Genomic DNA, 18,077 nt, shown 5'->3' with positions numbered 1-18,077 from the left:
CTGTGATTTGATGGTACCCTGTGGGACTCAGACATTATTTGTCCATCAGTTGGGGCCCCTGATCCAAGGCTGCCTACAGCCCAGCAAGAAGTAACAGTTGAACAGGTCAAGAGTTGGCTCTCACAGGAGTTGGCTGCGCAGGTTTCTCCAAAGGTATGTGGCTGGTCCAGGAGTTGCCAGGCTAGGCAGTTTGTCAGAGGAGGTGGTGTGATATTGATAGACTGCACAAAATTAAAGCCTATCACCCACCAAGGTACCAAAAGGCTCAGGGTTTTTCTGTTTTTCTCTTCCACCTTCACGAAAATTTTGCAGTATCTCTACTGTCATAGCACAGATAGAACTGCAGCTAGTGTGCCACAACTAAGGTGGCTGATTTTCTGGGCTTTTGACAGTTCTTTTGAAAGCTTTCACACAGTCCTGTCCATTACCTCCATCCAGATCCATGCATCCTAGAGCACCAATTCAGTAACAGTTCAGGGGGAAGGGGCTTTCTCAGGGGTCTCTGTGTGGTATAATCTTAGGGAATCTTCCCACAACTCTGCAAGGTCCTCTCTCCCCTCTCCCTCATGAATTCCTACTCCTTCTCCACCAGCCCCTGTCCCCTCTCCAGCCCTCCCCAGCTGCCTCAGGCAGAGTTAAATCCTCATTCCTCTGAGCCTGCTGCTTTGTTTATCCCCTCTTAGCTGGAGCTCTGTTTACACATGTGGCTCTTTCCCTGACACTTCTCCAGAGGCAGAGCCTGCCCCTGACACCCGTGGCTTCATTTCCTCACTTTGGTACTTAACACAGCACCTGGCACTTAGTAGGCCTGTCACAGACGGCACTCAGACTGTTGAAGATGGCTAGTCTCCAACCTTCTGCTCCAGCGGTGACTCCCTGGCCCCATGACCTCAGAGGGCTCCTCGGAAGCCAGGACCCATGTGGGGAAGAGGGAGAGTGTTGATTAATGAGCAACACACCCTGGGGGCTTCAGAGCAGCAGGGTGGAGGGGTGGGAAGAGGGGTGGGAGCAGGCAGGGGGCTGCAAGATTAGCCCTGCCAGTGGCTCCCGAGAGCCAGCCGCTGCCCTAGAAGCTTCCAGACTAGCCTGGACAGTGAATCCCAAGCAGGCCTTCAGCCAAATTGTCACCACCTGGCAAAGGCCTGTCCTTTCCTTTAAAGGGGGGAAGGAAGGAAGGCCCTCTCAGACCCAGGACAAAGACTCCCCTCCCCAGCCCATCACTAGAGGCCCTGCCCCAGCAGCCGGGCAGCTCCCCAACTTGGCTCCCATCCCCAGTTCCTCCACCCCAGAACCTGGCCGGCTCCCTGACTGGGGAAGCGGCTCACCATGAATGAACGCAGCTCATTAATGTTCCCAGCACATTTACTCGTTAAACAACCGCCTGGCCAGCCGCACACCCCTCCACCCCACCCTCCTTCGCTTTTTCAGCTTCCTCTCCCATGCCCCTCCCTCTGTTGGCTCTCCTTACCCCCTCCCTACAGCCGGGCCACCTGCTCCCTCTGCATGGGTGGGGAGGAGGCAGGCCTGTCACACTGCTTCTGCCAGGAAGGCTCCTCCAAGTCCCACTCTGGCCACTGGCCATCAGCAGGGCCACCCCTCGGGGGAAACTTGGGGCTGGGTCTCCCCAGCCCAGTAGTGTGAGCTTCCTCTGCTTCCCATCAGTCATGCACACTTAGGACTTGAAGGGCCACCTCCTGCCTGTGACTCCGGGAGAGAGTGCCCTCCTCCCAGCAATCTGCACCACCAGCCCCTCTGGAGCACAAGAAGGCGGAGAGCCTGGGTAAGGCTTGCTGTGGTTTGGATTTCCAAACTGCAAAATGGAAGAATGAGACATAATGCCTGCTATCTAGGCATCAGTTAAACACCATTTATCAACTACCAATGTACTATATACATTGTACTGGGACGGCAGTTCAACAGGGAATACGAAAAGCCCTGGCCCACACTGAGCTGACAGTCCAGCAGGAGAAGAGAAAGAAAAACCCACTCAGCATGATAAGTTTACTGGGAGTGTGGAATTGCAGAGAAGCCAGCATGAGGCACAGGGTAAGGCTGGAAGGCTCCCTGGAAGAGGAGGCAGTTGAGTCTTGAAGGATAAATAGGCATTGGTGGGCAGCAAAAGAGGAAGAAGGGTGTTCCAGCCAAAGAGAACTGCATGAGGTGAGGCACACAGACAGCAGCAGCATCCTCGGTGGCTAAGCTGCAGCAAGTTCAGTAGCGCTGGTGCGTGGCAGGTGATTCAGGTGGGGCGTGCTGGCAGAGGTCAGAGAGGTGTTGGGGACACATCCCAGAGGCCCTGGTGCAGTTGTTCTCTGGCTTTACTGGGCCTTCAGAATCTCCTGGCTGGTCCTTGTGCTCAAGCACATGTCTATATGTGTGTGCTGGGAATTCTCTGTCACTACCAGTGATAGTGGCTTCCAGGGAGGGGACTGCATAGTAGCAGGGGAACAGTTTCAGCATATGTTTTTTTTTCCTCCTTACTGGTCAGATTTGTTTACCTGTGTAGTATGACCTAACCTACCATCACCACCAATACATATTTTTTTTAAACCCCCCGGATGCTTATTATAAATTCCTATTCTTAGGACCCATCCAGGTCCTTCTTAATCAGAATCTTCACTGTTAGCATGCTGGAGGGTGGGGCTGTGAGACTCTGACGCAGGTGGTTCCAGAGACCATGTTCTAAGAATCAAGGCTTAGTGTGCTGAGTTAATGAGTTTGAACTTGGACCTGAAAACCCTGGGGAGCCACTGAAGGAAGGGGCCTGGCAGGGACAAAGGGTCTGCGGCCTGCCTGCCTCCATCCTCTCCAGTTTCCACACACTCTTAGTGAGGATGAGACACATCAAAGAGAAAGATGGCCACAGGGGAATGGAGTGGGGGCAACCAGAGGCGAGGGACAGGAACACGTGACACTGGTCATAGTAGCATCAATCATAAGATACCAGAGCTGGGAGAAGATTAATAAATGATCAAATCCAAACACCACTGACCAGTTGGTGGCTCAGAGAAGTGAAGCAATCAGCCTACCTTCTCGAACATATGAAATATAGTCAAAATAGCTATATCTTAATTCTATTTTCTGTATCATTTCTGGGTCAGTTTTGATTGATTGGTTTTTTTTTTCCTCATTATGGGCCATATTTTCCTACTACTGTGTATCCTGGGAATTGTAGATTGGATGCCAGACATTGTGGGTTTTACCTTGTTGGGCACTGGATAGTCTTGTATTTTTAAAAAAGAAGCTTGGGCTTTGTTCTGGAGCAGAGTCAAGTTACTTGCAAACAATCTAATTTTTTGAGGCTTGTTTTGAAGCTTCTGAAGGCACGACCAGAGTAGTCTTTAGTCTAGGGTTGATTTCCCCACTACTGAGGCAACACCCTCTGAATACTCTACCAAGTGCTGTGTGGATTCAGAGGCTTTCTACTCTGGCTGGTGTGAACACAACTCTTCCCAGCTCTGTGGGAGCTCCAAGGATGGTTCTGCCCTGGGGATGGGATGGGGCACTGCAGGGAGGCACCGTCTGCAAATCCCTGGCCACACTCTCTGTGCAGCAATTTCCTCTCCCGTCTCCCTGAGAACTCTAGCCCCCGTGGCCTCCCGAACTCTCACCTTCAGCTCTGCAACTCGATTTCATGTCAGGTTCCACCTGGGTGCCCCTCTTGCTCTGTGGCCTGGAAACTCTCTCCGGGAGATAAGCCAGGGTTCAATTACAGTGCTCACCACGCTTGTTCTTCCTCTTAAAGGAATCATCGTCCCACATGACCAGTTGTCCAATGTCCAAAACCAATTGTCTCATTTTTTTTTCTAGCTTTTTAGTTGTTTCAGGCAGAATGGTAAATTTGGCCCATTTCTCCCGCTTGGCCAGAAACAGAAGTTTGTTCAAGATTTTTAGCCATTCTCTGTACCCTCTAAACACTCCCAGGGTGCTGTGAAGAGAGAAGCAAACAGACAATTACGTGATTCTGACAAGTGCCCTCAACTGGCCAGAGAGGAAGTGGCCTCAGACACGCGGGGCTTCTCTCTCTCAGTTGAAGCAGCACCTCCCACTCTCTGTGCGTGACAGTCCCCACGCTGGATGCCCGTCCTGTTGTTCTCAGCCTGGCTTGGTCCTCCTCAGCCTCAGCAGCCCCTCCTAGGGAAGCCTTCCTTGACCCGGTTAGGTCAGCCCTCTGCCCTGTCGTGTGAGCTCCTGGCTCCCCGTGCCTCCCCTCAGAGCACGAGTCTGTCATCTGTAATTACTTGTTTATCTCCTATCCCTCCTCCCTCCTAGGCTGAAGCAACAGGTTTGCATCTACCTTGTCCCTTAATGCCTGTTCAGGGCCTGGCACATTGGAAAATGTGGAAGAAATATTTTTTACTGAAGTGTAAGGAGGTCATTTAAGGGAAGAGGGATCTTGAGAATGAAGGTGCAGAAAAGGCAGGCCTGGGGTCAGAGTCAGAGCAATGAAGAGTCACATTTGGCTAGAAGAGAGAGAACTCCCCAGGGGACAATGAGACTGGATGGTGGGAGAGAGCAGGATGCGGAGGGACTGCGGGCCAGGCTGAGACCTTGGGATGTTATCCCAGGGGCATTAATGAGCCACTGGGCAGCTGCGAACCTTCAACACATGGCACAGGCTGGGCTCCCTGGGAAGAACCTCTGGGTCAGAGAGGAGCTTATGGAGTATTTACTAGGGAATGATCCCAGGATCATTGCCCTGGGAGGGAGGGGAAATGGAGCTGGGCAGAGGGCAGTGCTGAGCTGTGATGCTGTTTCAATGGCAGTTTTGCAGGAAGTTCTGAAGATGAGACGGCCCTCTGGAGCTGTCCCAAGTTGTGGCAAGAGTGCTGGATCTTTATCCCATGGTGCTGACCAGACATTGGACAAAGGCTGCCCCTGGAAAGAGGTGTAACCTTGGGTAAGGCGGTATTCTTCAGCTAAAGGCAACCCCCAGTGAGGGCTGACAGCTGACAGCCATCCCCGGGCAACTCCTCTAGCAGCTGAGGGGTAAGTCCTTCATTCCTGGAGGCATCGCAGCATCCACCACATTACCTGTACAAGTAGCATTTATGGGGCAGTATGGGGGCTGGGGAGCCCACAGGGACAGTCATTTATGAGACCAAAGAAGGCTTCTAGTAGTGAATATAAGCTAAGACCTAAAGGATGATTAAGAATTAGCCAGGCGAGCAGGAGTGAGGTAAAAGTGTTCCAGACAGAGGGAACAGAGTAGGCGAAGGCCCAGAGGCAAGAATAGGCACAGGGCCTTTTGACATGACTGGAAGTAGATTTTTCAGGAGGGAGATGGGACTGGGGTGATAGTCAAGGAGGGGCAGAGCCTAAAGGGCTGAGTAAATCTGTTAAAGACTTGGGCTGAATCCTGAGGGGAATTGGAAGTCTCGTGGGGAGGGGGGTGGTAAGCTGAGGAGGTAAGCTCTCCTCTGCTTGTCCTCTGACTCAGCTGCTTCTGTGTCCTGTGGCATCTGGGAGAGAGAGGGCCCTGTTTGGAAGCACATCATATATCTACCCATATACATGAGATGGAGGAGGCAGCCTTCTCTATGGGAGCCAGGCTGCAGTCCTCCAAAATCCAAGAAAATGACAAAAATTGGCCTCTGGGAGCTCATTAATCCCCCATGTCTTGGGGGCCTCATCTGTAAAGAGTAATCCTAACAGCTAACACTTCCATTATGCCTATAAATTCTAAAGATTTATACTATTTCAAGAGCTTTACATATTAAATCATTTAATCTTCCCAACAATCTTAGGAGGTAGGTACTATTTTTACAATTGAGGTGGCTGAAAGCACAGAGGGGTTTAGTAACTTAACCAAGGTCACACAGCACATGGGTGGCAGAGGTGCAATGTAAAAACAAGATCTACCTCCTGGGGAGGGTGTGGGATTGAAGGGAAATTATGTATTAAAGTGTCTTACACTGTCCTGGTACATGGGAAGTGTGTGCATTTCAAAAACACCCAAAACTGGTAAGTTTTAGGTTAGGGAAAAGGTCTGTCTAGAGAAATTTGCTTCTGACAAACACTATATGATTAATTTTGCAGAATCACCTCTTCTCCTTTTTCCTCAGCTCCTGCTGCAAATGATGCTTTATGGGTCTGCTTGGCAATGTAACCTACACAAGGTCCAGCTATTCTTTGAGCTTTCCTTGCCTTTGTAGACCATGGATGGGGTCTTCTAATCTCAAATGTAGTGATCTTTCTCAAACTGACAAAAACTTAAGTTCAGCAGCTCATAGCCTAAAAACATTAAATGAATTTCACTGTGAATGTAATTTCTTTAAAAAAAAAAAAGACACCAAAATGATAAGATCATTGCAACTGTAAGTGATTTTTAACCTCTTCTTTTATACTCATCTCTATTTCCCATATTTTCAAAAACAAACAGGCTATAACCAAAAAATTAAAACATTGTTTTAGAAATAAAAATGTAATTACTAAATCTATAATTATTGCCTGAATAAAATTACTATTAAATTTAATGTACCAAATCTAATGATTTTATGAGCAAATAAATGCCTAAATAACACATTTTACATCCCTGCACTGACAGAGCTGCTACAGATCTGCAGATGGCGCTTAAAAAATTAGTGATGTCTTGTGTGAAATACCCAGAACAGGCAAATGCATAGAAACAGCAGACTAGAGGTTACCAGGGGTCAGGGCGGGGGGTGGAAGTTACCGCTTAACAGGTAGAGTTTCTGCTTGAAGTAATGAAAAGTTTTGGAAATAGTGCAGCACTGTGAATGTAATTAATGCCACTGAATTGTACACTTAAAAACAATTTAAGGTTAAAATGGCAGTTTTAAGGTTAAAATGGCATTAAAAATTTCTTATATATTTACCACAATAAAAAATAATAAGTGATAACACAGTTAAGGGAGAAGATGTGGCTCAGAATGACTTGTCCTCCCACTGGTCCCTGTCTCCCGCTGCCCAGGATGCACCCAATAAGTGATGAAAACAATAGGGATCACTAATAAGGACTGCCACCTAGAGATTCAATAACTTGCTCACCATGGCCCACCGACAGGGACAGGGGACTTGAACGCAGGTGGTCTCACTCCAGGTGTCACACCTTTAACCATTTCACTGCACTCCACTCTGACAGCACTGCCTGCCGTAGATTTCCTATGACATGAGTCATCTGCAGGTAGCCTGTGAGGAAGATGCTGTTATCCCTGTGCACAGACAGAAATCTGAGGCTTAGAGCGAGCTGCTTGCTGTGCTATCCAAATGAGGGGGGATGTGAGGGAAAGCTTCCTTCTCAGACACAGCAGGCTGGTGTCTGCAAAGGCCAGGACTACAAAGGACTGATTGCAGTTGGACATAACCTATGCAGTATTTAAACTGAGTCGAGGGACAAGGGGAAGGAAGAGCAAGAAACACTTGGAGGGGTTTTCAGGGAGGGTAGGAAGAATTTTTTTTAAATCGATTGTTAGGATGGTTTGGGCTTCTGCCAAGCCAGTTTAGATCCTTGGAGGGTCTCTTAGCATCTTCAATGAACATTCATCAACTGGCCTGGGCTGGCCAAGGCAATGGCCTGGAACCTAGTTTCCTGGGAGGGTTCTGGACACTTGCCCCCTTTGGGCTCTGCCTGGTGGGACACGGATTGGGAGTTGCCTCAGGTTTCCAGGAAAGAGAGCCCAGCAAGGGCATCTGGGATGCGCAAGAGCAGAGTAGGGCCATCTGGACCTGCCACCTGTGGCTGGGGGTGTCTGCTAAGAGGGGCTTGGAGGAAATGGAAGTCACGTGCTTTTGTTGGATCCATCAGAACAGCACCTCTGGGCAAATGGGGCTGGGTGTGGGGTGGGGGAACAGAACCCCTCTGGGAGGTTTTGGGCACCATCTATGAGGGGCTGAAGGCAGACTTTCACCCAGGCAAGCGCCAGGTTGGTCCAGCTCTGTGAACAGTCCTCAGTTTCCCTTGGTGGGGATAGATGCACAGCGCCCCAGCTTAGTGGAGCTGAGTGCTTCTCCAGAGATAAGCATTGCAAAGCCCCCACTTTACAGATAAGGAAATAGAGCTCCTGGAGGAGAAATGAGTGGCCCAGTGTCACAATCTGATGGAGACAGAGCAGAATGGCCTCTCCTGACCTCATCACCATGATTTGTACATTTAGATCTGCCTTCCTGCCTATCTAACCAGCTTCCATGCAATTTGTGTTTACAGTTTAGCACTCACCCCAGTACCTGGAACTTAGTAAATGCTCAGTAAATGTTTGTGAAATGGAAATGAACTGGGATAGAAAATGCAGGTCCTCAATCTTTGAGGAAAGACAAAATTTAGAAATCCAAGAATAGTAACAATTGTTCGTAGCCAGAGCACCTAAAATCTGGATAAATAGACCCAACCCAGCTGTCTGGAGAGGGCCACACAGGCAGCTCCACTCCTTTTTGTAGCGAAAATAAGTTCTCCTGCTCACCCCCTCCTCCAGCTGCCCACCCCCAGAGGCTTAGGGTGAGGAAATTGCCTGAGGGCTTTGCCTTAAAGGCTTAGAGTTGGAAGGAAACTTCCAAAGCCTCTCTTTCAGCCCATGTAATGTCTTCTTAAATGATTTTCATTACGTTCATTCAACACATACTTACTGTGCATCCACCACGAACAAGGCCCTGTGCTGCTGAAACAAGAGGTGTGAGCCTTGTTCAAACTAGATGCAAGTTTACAAGTCGGGAGTTTTCTACAGCCGGAAGTACTTCGTGCGCAAACACAAGCATTCAATACAAACTGTACATACGGCAACTACTGTTTTAAAAAAGCAAAGAACTAAGATTAAAAGAATCATTTTTTTGGAGAAATTATACCCTTCTGAATGGGGGAAAAAAACCCAATTCCCAGGCATAGAGAAGTGGTCAGTGGACTAGGGAGGCTCCCAAGTCTTTCTCCGGCAGACACAGACAAGATCTGTTCCGGTACAAGCAAAGGGAGCTGAAGATTTGACATGTGGCAAAACAAGCCTAGACGAGCCCCTGGAAAGTCAGGAAAGAATTAGAGGGAATTTGCGAATTATTCAAGCCTGCAGAAAACCAAAGTTTGATTAAGTAATTGAAAATAGGAAATATTGCAAAAATATGAAAATAGTGAAAGCTCAGAGAATGAGCTGAACCGTTATATAGTTGTTTGCTTCTAAGTCTGGCTCTCAGCTGTTATCGTGTCTCAGAGTCGGAGTCTGAGTTTGGCAGCTCCCTGTGGGAGACTCTCTTCACATCTGGTGAAGTTCAGTGCTTTGTGAGTAGAAATCCAGCTAAACATTCACCTTCTCTACGACCCAGCAAGTTCTCTCCTGGAGATACAGATACAGATTACTGCCTTAGCTTTGGCACCTGTAACAAAGCGCCGTAGACTGGCTAGACTGGGTGGCTTGAACAAGACATTTTTTTCTCACAGTTCTGGAGGCTGGGAAGTCCAAGTGCAAGTGGCAGAAGGGCAGGTCCCTCTTCCTGGCTTGCAGACAGCAGCCTTCCTGCAGTATCCGCACGTGGCAAACACGGAAGGTCTTGTGTTTCTTCCTCTTCTTCTAAGGATGCTAATCCCATCAGGGGCTCCACCCTTATGACCTCATCTAAACCTGAGTGCCTTCCAAAGGCCCCATCTCCTAATACCATCACGCTAGGGGGTTAGGTCTTCAACATATAAATTTGGGAGGGATACAAACAGTTAGTCAATAAAATATCCAACAGACATGAGGGGTTTAACTCACCAAATAATGTGTACTAGAATACTTATAGCAGCCCAGCTCATTCATAATAGCCCAAGCTCGTAAATGACTCAAATGTTCAGCAGCAGAAAGGATAAAGGCATTGTGGTGGATCCGTAGGATGGAATAATGAGCAAGAACAAACCACCCAGCAACGTGAATGAATCACACAGGCATTAGGCTGAGGGGATGAAGCTAGATGCAAGAATACATAATGTTTAATTCAATGTTCATGAAGTAAAACACACACAAAACTGATCTACAGTGATAGAAATCTAAACAGCGGCTGCATTTAAGAGAATAGTGACTGAAAAGGGGCAGAAGGCAGCCTCTGGGCTTCTAGAAATATTCTGTATTTTGATCTATGTGGTGGTAATGTGTGTGTGTAAAAACACCAAGTTGTACACTTAAAAATGTGCTCTTTTTGAAAGTTATCCCCTCATTAAAAAAAAAGAAAAAATCCTTAGATAGAATAATGATCAGTACATATATGTAAACTAAAAAAAATGTGCAGTGTATTGTATATATGTATTTACATGCAATATATTGTATATATGCAGTCAAATTGTAACAATTCTACCTAATAAAACCAAAAAATGAAAAAAAATCATTTCTATCAGGGATGACAAGTACACAGTGGACTTGCTTCCATCCCCTCCCTTGTCCATTAATTGTCCATTAATATTAATTAACCCCCGTACTTCCTTTTCATTGAGCTCAGCATCAGTACCATCCTCAATCCAGCACTCCAGCCAGTTTTCGAGACAAAAACTATTAGTGTTCCTTCATGGATACACAAGGATCTTCATTAAGAGGGAAAATACGATGCTACTCTTTTCAATTTGCTTCACCACGCTTTGGGGAAGCCTGGTGGCAGGTTCCTTGAATTCCAGGTTCAGTTCCCTAGAGAAAGAAGCTTTGGAAGAGCAGATTTGGAAACTGGAGAATGAGGGTGTGAGGGGCCCACAGCTGGGGTGAAGACCCCGACTGAGGGCTGGGGGATTAATTCAGTACCACAGATAACAGTGGGGCCCAGCCAAGGCTAGAGTTTGCCTGGGGCCCACTTTCTACCGTGTAGAACACACGTTTTTCTCCGTTACAGGGAAGGGAGAAGAAGAGGCAGAAGGTAAAGGCTGGCCAGCAGGAAATGACACCCTCCCCATTTGCCCAAGGTCGTCTGGCAGCTGGAAAGACAGACTCCACATCAGCAGTCACCCCAGTTCCACTACATGTTGTCAGGGAGGCTAAGTCATCCTGTGGGTTCACTCGACACAGCTTAGAAAACCTTCTACATCCTCTGTCACCTACCCACGTGATCCAGACAGAGTGGAAATACCATCACCCCCCCTTTTAAAATTAATGTATGGAAAATAGATCCATACCACGTTGAATTGCTGTGGGGTTTCAGCATACTGAGAGCACAAAGAAGATCCTACAAGCTTCCAGAAAGAGTAGAAATAATGTCACCTACAAAGTCCTGGGAGTTCAGATGGCCTTGATCCTCTCAGCAGCAAGACTGGAGCACAGAAGGCAATGGAAAAAGTACCTTTAAAATTCTCAATGAAAATGAGCCTCAACTTAGAATTCTAAACACAGCCAAACTATCAATCAAATGTGAGGGGGGAATAAAGGCATTTTCAGATATTAAAGGTCTCAAAATATTGACTCCTCATGTACCTTTTCCTGAGAAGCTCTTAAGAGGATGCCAAATTCTTTACCACTCACCCAGCATTCTGTTCCTGTTAGCCCTCTTCTGTTTTCCCTGTCCTTGCAGGTCTTGCACCTTAAAATAAAAAATCCTTTTTCTGTCAATTTAGCAGGATTTTAAGTGAGAGAAAGCAAGTGGACTCAATCAGTTATCATCACCTGGAAGTTCCCTGCTCTTTTACTCATTTTTATAAGTAATGGACCCTTTCTTCAAAAAAAATCTTATGCAAAAGATAAATATCTAAGAAACACGAAAACAATACACATTGCAATGGCTGTAGGATGGTTTCTCTCCATTGGCTGTTAAGAAAGTTGGTGCTGCTAATTAATGGAAAAGGAATGATCAGATTAGAACAACATCGTTTTGTGCCCATAAATTAATTAATGAATCTATGCATTGAGTATCAGCTGCTGTTAACATCACCCACTACGCACACATACACACATACACTCACACACAGAAACACAAGCGCGCGCGTGCGCGAGCGACATCATGCCTGCCTTTTGATGAAAGAACACACCAAAAAATCAAAACCTGAATTGATCAAGCCTCTGGATCTAACTACCAATTTCCTGGAAACAGAAGACAGAAGGACATGCTGAGCTGCATCATCAGGATGCAGTCCACAGAATCCAGACTGGGCAAGGTCTGCTGTTCAAATGCCCTGGGATCCTCAGCATATACATTAAAAGGGGAAAATAAGGGATGAAGGGAGAATCTTTGGATTAAAGATTTAAAAGATGTATCAAATTAGAAAATGAGTAAGTGCACGCCCGTGTTCATAGCAGGATTATTCACAATAGCCAAGAGGCAGAAGACACTCAATTGTCCATTGACAGATGAAATGAATAAAAAATGTGGTGTAGACATACAATGCAATGTTATTCAGGCTTAAAAAGGAAGGAAATTCTGACACATGCTGCAGATAGATGAAACTTGGAAACATTATGCTAAGTGAAATAAGCCAATCACAAAAGGACAAATGCAGACACTAATGAACTTAGCTACAATACAGAAGAAACAGACTTGTAGACATAGTAAACAAACCTATGGTTACTGGAGTGGGGGGAAAGGGGGTGGGAAGGGATAAACTGGGAGTTTAAGATTTGCAAATATTAACTACTATATATAAAATAGATCAACAAGTTTCTTTTGTATGGCTCCCTTCTTATGTACAGGGAACTATATTCAATATCTTATAGTAACCTACAATGAAAAAGAATATGAAAATGGATATATATATATGTATATGTATGACTGAAACATTATGCTGTACATCAGAAATTGACACACTGTAAACTGCCTATAAATTTAAAAAAGAAAAAAAAAAGGACAAATTCTGTGTGATTCCTCTTATATGAGGTACCTCAATGCATATTCAAATTCAGAGACAGAAGGTAGAATGGAGGTTACCAGGGGTCAGGGTGGGGAGGAATACTAACTTATTTAATGAGGACAGGGTTTCAGTTTGGCAAGATGAAAAACTTCTAGAGATCTGTTGCACAACTATGTGAACGTACTTGACTTACTGAACTGTACACCTACTAAGATGGTGAATTTTATGTTATGTGTTTTTTATGACAATTAACATTTTTAATTTAATTTTCAAAAGTGGGTAAGACTAAATGATAGATTTAAGAAGGTGCCCTTGGTGGATAACATTACCTAGAAATACAAGAAGTGATTACCATAAAAGTCGGATGGGAGCTACTGGCGGTAGGGGGAAGGAGTTGAGTATTGGGACAGGGCACCAAGAGACTTCTGGAGTTCCATTTCTAGATCTAGGAGCAAATTTGCCAGAGTGGTCACCATATAATAATTCATTATGCTATACAGACACTTGTCTCTTTCAGTTTTCTGTATCTGTTTTGAATACGATTAAAAAGCAAGACAAAAACACTGTAAAGAAAGCTGATTTACTTCACTTAGTATGATCATCTCTAGCACAAGGAACTATAATCTTGTAATAACCTGTAATGAAAAAGAATCTGAAAAAGAATATGTATAAATATGTATGTGAGTGTGTGTATGTATATATGACTGAATCACTATGCCATACACCAGAAATTAACACAACATTGTAAATCAACTATACTTCCATAAAAAGAAAAGAAAAGAGAGAAAAAGAAAGAAAGAAGAAAGGGAGAAAGAGAGAAAAAAAAGAGAGGAAGGGAGGAAAAGAGGAAAGAAAAAAGGAAGGAAGGAAAGAAGGAAGGAAGGCAGCTAGCTGCTGTAACCCTGTTAGCATATTCTGGTCAAACAATCCTTTCACCTAATTTAACAGAGGAGAATTCAGGAGCAAGGCAGCCTGAAGCTGGGCCCACCTCACCCTCTCTTGCTGGGTACTTTGCAAACCCTGGTGCTGCCCCCTGTCTCCTTCCTGCCTTTGAAGCCCAGGCCCTGCACACAGCCCGCCTCCACCCACAGGGACGTGCTCACAGACCTAAAACAGCGGAGCTCTGCCTGGGGTCACAGAGGGTAACAGGACTTGGCGGCCGCGTGACAATCCAGGGCCTCACTCACACAAGTGCAGAAAATAAGGCTCGGACGCCTTTGTTGTCAGCTGTCAGATTTCATTTTCTGGTTCCCAAATTCTCTAATGTGGATTCTGCTAAAATCCTTGTGCCACCACAATGTGCTGTCACAGGGTCAGGATTTCAACAGCTTCCTGTCAATCCACGGCAGTGAGTGTCCCAGCACGGAGTCCCTGAGCTGACACAAGCATGGTCTGCAGCCAGCACGGGAGGCTGCTGGGGGGTCATGGTTGAGGGTACAGCTCTGGTTCAGACCCCCATGGTTCACATCTGGGCTGTGCCACCTGACCTGGTGTGACAGCTGCTTATGATCTCGGGGCCTCTGTCTCCCCAGACATAAAGTGGGGCTTGTGGGTATTTCGGAGGGTTGTTATGGGTTTCAATAAGCTGAAATATGTCAAGTCTTCAAAAAGAGAGCATGGTCCAGGGAAAAGAATCAGTATTATTATTATTATTATTATTATTATTATTATTATTATTATTATTATTATTATTATTATTATTATTATTATTATTTCATTTAAAGGATGCATCTCCAGGCTCACAATACCAGAGAGGAAAAACAGAGAAGAGAGGAAGGTATCCCCCAAACTTTCCTTACTTTCCAAACTTTCCTGGGGATGGAGAGCTTGTGAAGTCATGCTGCCTCCAGACCTGCCCGTCCAACTGCCTGCTCGACATCCCAAACTCAGCATGACTAAACCCCAAGCTATAGGCTTCCTCTCCCCCTGTCTCCAACCTCAATCCTCCTCTCATGTTTTTTCCCTCTCTGAACGGCCCCGCTGTCCATCCAGTTAGCTGAGCCAGAAAACTAAGCAGCACAATTTCCTCCTCCCTCTTCCTCACCTCCCTGTGACCCATCATCGTGACATATGGATGTCACCTTCTCATTAGGTCACAAAGCCATTCACCTGTCTGCATCTCCCCACCATCTGCCCCCTGGATTGCTATGGGAATGGCGCTCCCTGGGGTTGTCCCACACCCCTCCCCTCCCGTCTTCTCATCACGACCACAGTCACCATCTAAGTTCACCTCCGTGACTGTCGGATTAATATCTGCCTCTTCCACTAGACTTGAAGCTCCAAGAGGGCAGGGGCTCTGCCTGTGTTACCCACTGTTGTATCTGCTGGACTTACTGCATGCCTGGCACGTCGCAGGTGCTCAGGGAAGACACACCGAATGACGAAATACTAGATTGCAAAGGGAGCTTGGTTAACTAGTTTACACGCTGTGGTTCAAGGGAGCCTCCTGCAGCGACAAGGGCCGTCCAGACAGGAGCGACAAGACCTCTCTCCACCTGCCCCCATCCCTTTGCCCTCCTTGCCTGCTCCTCAGGCCAGTGGAGGTGGACCTGGACCTGAACTGGGGCAGCCATGGAAACCTGGCCCCTCTGGACCCACTGAGCCAAAACCTCCACTGCAGGTCCCCACCTTCCCTCCCCACTCCTAACAAGCCCATGAGTCTGGGTACCTCTCCCAAGGCCGGAAAACTCTTAGAGACATGTAGCCACGTCATCTGCTCCCAGGCTAGTGCAGCGGGTCACTGCACAGCTGCTTGTCCAGCGAGCGTTGTTGAGCACCTGCTGTGGACCAGCCACTGAGCGAGACAGCCCAGCGGCCATTCTCCTTTCCTCCTTGCTAGCAAAACCAATTTTGTTCAGACTCCCTTTGAAGTATTTCTTAATCACCCTAAATCCATCATGGTACTTTATTCCTCTCGCAAACACTCAGTTTAACAATGGGCAGAGGACAATTCTAGCCAATGGAACTTGAGGAGAAGTCTGATGGGGAGCTGCTGGGAAGGTTTTCCTCACTGTTACAAAGGGAGATGAGGAAGGAACGCCTACACTGGGCGGTGCCTGGAGTCGGGGCAGCCAGCCCACGACCTTGAGGGAGATAGACAACTCTCTAGAAGGGCAGAGCTGAAAGACAGAAGGAATCTGGCTCCTTGGTGACACTGCTGAGCTTCTGAATTCACCTCCCTGCGAATGCCCTGCCCTGGTCTCCTTGCGGAAGGCAACGCTCAACGCCCTCGTTGTTTTGTTTTTTAATGAGGTATATATCACATTATATGAGTTTCAGGTATACAACATAATGTTTCAATATTTGTATATGTTGCAAAATGATCACCACAGTAAGTCTAGTTAACATCTGTCACCATACGTAGTTACAAATTTTTTTTGTGTGATGAGAACTTTTAAGATTTACTCTCCTAGCTACTTTCAAATATGCAATATGGTATTTTTATCTATAGTCACCATGTTGTACATTACACCCCTGTGATTTATTTATTTTATCACTGGAACTTTGTACCTTTTGACCCCCTTCACCTATTTTGCCCTCTCCCTACCCACCCTGCTCCTTGGCTTGGCAACCACCAAGCTGTTCTCTATACCTAACAGCTTAGAGTGTGGGGGTTTTCTTTACATTCCACATATAAGAGGGATCATATGGTATTTTTCTTTCTCTGTCTGATTTATTTCACTTAGCATAATGGCTTCAAGGTCCATCCATGCTGTCACAAATGGCAAATTTTCATCCTTTTTTATGTCTGAATACTATTCCATTATATATATATATATATAATCTTCTTTATCCATTCATAGACACTTAAGTTGTTTCCATATCTTGGCTGTTGTAAATAATGCTGCAAGGAACACGAGAGTGCACATATCTTTTTGAGTTAGTGTTTTCATTTTCTTCAGATAAATACCCAGAAGAGGAATTGTGGGGTCATATGACAGTTCTAGTTTACTATTTTTGAGGAACCTCTATACTGTTTTCTGAGTGTCTGCACCATAAGCCCTCATTGTTTAAGCTGATCCTGGATGAGTTTTCAGTTACATGCAGCCAAAAGCCACCCACAAGTGTGAGTCAGGCAGCTAACACTTCCTGAGCAATTGCTGGATACCAGGCACTGAATCCCAAACCTTAAATCTCTCTCAGTAACCCCCACTCCCACCCCAAGAGTTGGAAATGATTATGCCCGTTTTACAGCTGAAGAAGATGAGACCCAGAGGTGGAGAGGAACCTGCTCTGTCACACACTCAGTGCCTGGTGGAGGTGGAACAGAAACCCAGGTCGTTGGCTCTCTTCCCACTACACCAACGGTGGGAATGGTCCAATCAGCATGTTAGGAGCTCTCCATCACACGTAAGAGGGATGTGGGCCAGGCCAGCCTAAGCTTCAGAGGGCGTGTATTGGCTCTCATCTCCTTCTCTCTCCCTGTCATCTTTGCTTCTCTCTGACATCATGCCCTCAGACCAGCTGCCCCACTAGGCTAGAAGCACAGCCGCCAGCAGCCTTAGTCCCACATCCCAACAGCCAAGCGCCAAAAAGGACAAAGGTCTCATTTTCCCCAGCATGAGTTTTTTTGGCCAAACTTGGGCCACATGCCCACCTTTGGGCTGTTCCCTATAAGTCTGAATCCTGAACGCCTCCTCCTGGTTCTGCAGCCTGGGCAATCCAATCTTGCTATGCCTCAGTTTACCCATCTTGAAATGAGGAAAAAAAAGCAGTACCTGTTCCACCAGGCTGCCATGAGGATCATTCTCCTCTCCAAAAAAACACTTAATGTGTGCCAATTACATGCCAGGCAGTATATTAGGTCCTGAGCTGCAGCAGAGGACAAAAAGACCCACCCCCGCCCTCATGGGATGTATGGCCTAGCAGGAAAGACAGACATGAAACAAGCAAACATTTGGATGGATATCTCCGCTACAAGGCAGATGAGTCTTATACAGGACAAGTACAAAGCTCTGTGGGAAAGAAAGAAAGGGGACCGAGCTCAGGTTAAACCAGAAACGTTTACCGAGCCTGACGCTGGCGCGGAGGAAGCTGTCAGGCTCCGGTAGCTGTTAGATAGGTTTCCGCTCAGCATCTCCCCCACCACCCAGCCTCCCCACAGCGACTTCCCTTCCCACAAGAAGAGCTGGGTGACTTGGCTGCCTTGCTCGCCATCTCTGCGACCAATTACAAACCTCCTAGGAAATGAAGAGAAAGTGTGACGCACGAGCTGGGACAGCAGAAGTGCAGCAGGTCCCAGGGCAGCCGGCTCCTGGTGGGCCGCACACCCCGGCTCTCCCGTTTCTGCGCATCCGGAGGGGTGGCTCCTTCTGGCTCCAGCTGAGGCCCCAACCAGGAG

At 46.7% G+C, this 18,077-nt stretch overlaps 1 protein-coding gene across 1 annotated transcript in view; it reads right to left on the bottom strand.

Moving 5' to 3' along the window:
• The window catches only part of SLIT1 (slit guidance ligand 1), a 179,702-nt gene extending 161,625 nt beyond the window's left edge, over positions 1-18,077 (bottom strand). The window contains exon 1 of the mRNA XM_045507428.2: positions 17,914-18,077. The gene's annotated coding sequence lies outside the window, so the exon portion shown is untranslated. The remainder of the gene's footprint in view (positions 1-17,913) is intronic.

The sequence above is a fragment of the Camelus bactrianus genome, chromosome 11 (genome assembly GCF_048773025.1).
Source record: "Camelus bactrianus isolate YW-2024 breed Bactrian camel chromosome 11, ASM4877302v1, whole genome shotgun sequence".
NCBI classification, from domain to species: Eukaryota; Metazoa; Chordata; class Mammalia; order Artiodactyla; family Camelidae; genus Camelus; species Camelus bactrianus.
Note: the sequence above shows the minus strand (reverse complement) of the source record. Positions and strands in the feature narration are given on the sequence as shown.